The sequence below is a fragment of the Rhinopithecus roxellana genome, chromosome 6 (assembly GCF_007565055.1).
Source record: "Rhinopithecus roxellana isolate Shanxi Qingling chromosome 6, ASM756505v1, whole genome shotgun sequence".
In the NCBI taxonomy this organism is placed as follows: Eukaryota; Metazoa; Chordata; class Mammalia; order Primates; family Cercopithecidae; genus Rhinopithecus; species Rhinopithecus roxellana.
The window spans coordinates 55,109,784-55,112,495 of NC_044554.1; the positions used below are offsets into that span (position 1 = coordinate 55,109,784).

Here is a 2,712-nt window from a genome sequence, read left to right on the forward strand (position 1 = left end):
AGCTAATAATATATTTATATAAATATAACCCAAAGAAAGTTTAAACACCATTTTATATTTGGTAATGTTTTTGTATGGTTTTAATATGCCAAATAAGCCAAATATGTCCCTTTTGGACTTTAGGGTACCTAATATCTGAAAGGTTAGCCAGATCAAAGAAAAAGCTTAGAATTTGACTTTGGAAAGTTTGTCAAATATCAAAGGTTTAAACACTTGCTATTACAAAATAGAATCCCAGGTCACTAAAAGTCATTTATTTAGCCAAAATGATATCCCTCCTTCTCAGGATGAAGATATATTCCTATCTTATAAAAACATTCAAGTAACACCCTGGACGTTTTCATGTTACTCTCTTTTTTAGTACCTCATGACTGGCTTTGGTTAGATTTTCTATTTTAACCAATGCTTCTTCCTGTTCTCTCATTTTTAGCTTCTCTTTCAGTTTCTCTGCTTTGAACAGTTAGGTACAGTCATTAAATAGCTTTTGGTTCATCTCCATGAAGAACTTCAGGATGCTGGATATCAAGCCGTGTATTGTCTTGTTCCAATGGGTCTTTGAATTGCAGTACAAGGATGGAAACATGATGAGCAGAATCTTTGCTGCGTTGTTACTGACGTATTCATTATTCCAGTAATAGAGTGCTTGCTCTGCCACCTGCCACCTGGAAGTGTGAGCTGGAGACACATTTGGCTAGCTGCCAGAAGAGAGGCTCCATGATCTTCCAAATTCCAATGGTTCAATTACATCTAAAATTTCTTCTAATTTGTTTAAGAACATTACTTCTTTTGGACTGTAAGGCTTTGGCCCATATTTGAGAAGTGCCATCACCACTGATTCAGTGAGGGTGCTATCCTTTTCTAAAGACTGTACTACACAATATGCCAGCTGGGGATGGTAGACACTCAGAGATTTCACTTTGTGCAAAGGTATATAGCACCTTGAATAAGAAAATCTGTGCTCTTCTTTTAGTGGTAAAACAAATCCATTAATTATACTTCCCAATATATCTAGTAACTCTGCTATACCATCATGAAGCTCTGTTTCATAAATAAACCTATGAAATGTAATATTTATCTGTTTTCTTATGTAAGCTCTCAAGCCTAAGAATTTCCCATAGATTCTACAAAGACTTGTTTTAGGAAAAGCTCTCTCCCAGGTCAGGCATGTGGCTTACACCTGTAATCGCAGCACTTTGGGAGAGTGAGGTGGGTAGATTACTTGAGGCCAAGTGTTTAAGACCAGCCTGACCCACATGGTGAAACCCCGTCTCTATAAAAAATACAAAGATTAGCCAGGTGTGGTGGCACATGCCTGTAGTCCCAGCTACTCAGGAGGCTGAGGTGGGAGAATTGCTTGAACCCGGGAAGCAGAGGTTGCAGTCAGTGAACTGTAATAGTGCCACTGCCTGGGTGAGAGAGCAAAACTCTGTCTCAAAACAAACAAACAAAAAACTAAACAACAAAAAACTCTTTCCTGATGATCTTCAGTGTCAAAGCACTCTAAAAGCTGCAATGCAAACTTCTGACCGATATATTACTTTGCTGTATTACGTTGGAAAGCTGGAGACTCTAAAAATCTTTTTTTTTTTTTTTTTTGGAGACAGAGTCTCACTCTGGCCCAGGCTGGACTGCAGTGGTGTAATCTCGGCTCACTGCAGGCTCCTCCTCCGGGTTCATGCCATTCTCCTGCCTCAGCCTCCCGAGTAGCTGGGACTACAGGCTCCCGCCACCACGCCTGGCTAATTTTTTGTATTTTTAGTAGAGACGGGGTTTCACCATGTTAGCCAGGATGGTCTCAATCTCCTGACCTCGTGATCCACCCGTCTCGGACTCCCAAAGTGCTGGGATTACAGGCATGAGCCACCGTGCCCGGCCTCTAAAAATCTTAAGAAAAATTCATAAACAAACTGTAAATGAGGCCAGGTTGCTTCTGACATTGGTTTGTTTTTCTCTGGGCCAAATTCAGCTTCTGGACGATAGAAGGTGGTGATGTTTGAAACATGTCAACTTCAAACATATGGACTACCTCTGGGTAAACAGGTTCTGTGATCCAATTCCAATGAAGTGTGATAAATTCTTCCATTTCTCTTAAAGTAGCTCATTGTACTTCCTTCCACTTTAGGTCATTTTGTGGATCAAAAACAAAGTCAAAGAGGACACAACACTGATGTAACTTCCAAATGAAAAGTGTCTCTGGATCAGCAGGAGGAACATCGTTTAAGGATGGTAGTGTTTGAGTTCTTTATTATTGCTCATGCTAAACCTTGATGAATTTTGCTGTTTGTCTTTCTTCACTATGGGCTGACAGATTGGTACATTTATTTTAGCAGATACTGTAGATGGGACAGCAACAAGGCTATTTTTCCTGAAGGAAATTTGCTCTGATCTTACTGTGTCTTGTCCTTCTTTTAAACTTTTTCCACTTTTCCCTGCTTTTGATGAGTCTTTTTATTCATGTGCCGCCCCCAACACCCCGCCCTGGCCCCACCCCAAACACACCACCCCACCATTGCCTACTCCTCGAAGCTGCAGCGCCCCTACCTCATCATGCCTCCCTGGCCACAACCACCACCACTGCCATCGGGGGACTGAGTCATTCACTGTTCTCATTCCCCTTTTCTAGGGACCCAGAGGCTGCAGTAGCTGTGGTGGCAGCTCAGAAATTTTTTAAAAAGCAAAAATGTTACTTGTTGATTGAGAGTAAACTCAACT

The 2,712-nt window shown here is 41.1% G+C and overlaps 1 pseudogene; it reads right to left on the bottom strand.

Moving 5' to 3' along the window:
* Positions 1–340: 340 nt before the first annotated feature.
* LOC104656637 lies at positions 341–2,436 on the bottom strand (annotated as a pseudogene).
* Positions 2,437–2,712: the final 276 nt, after the last annotated feature.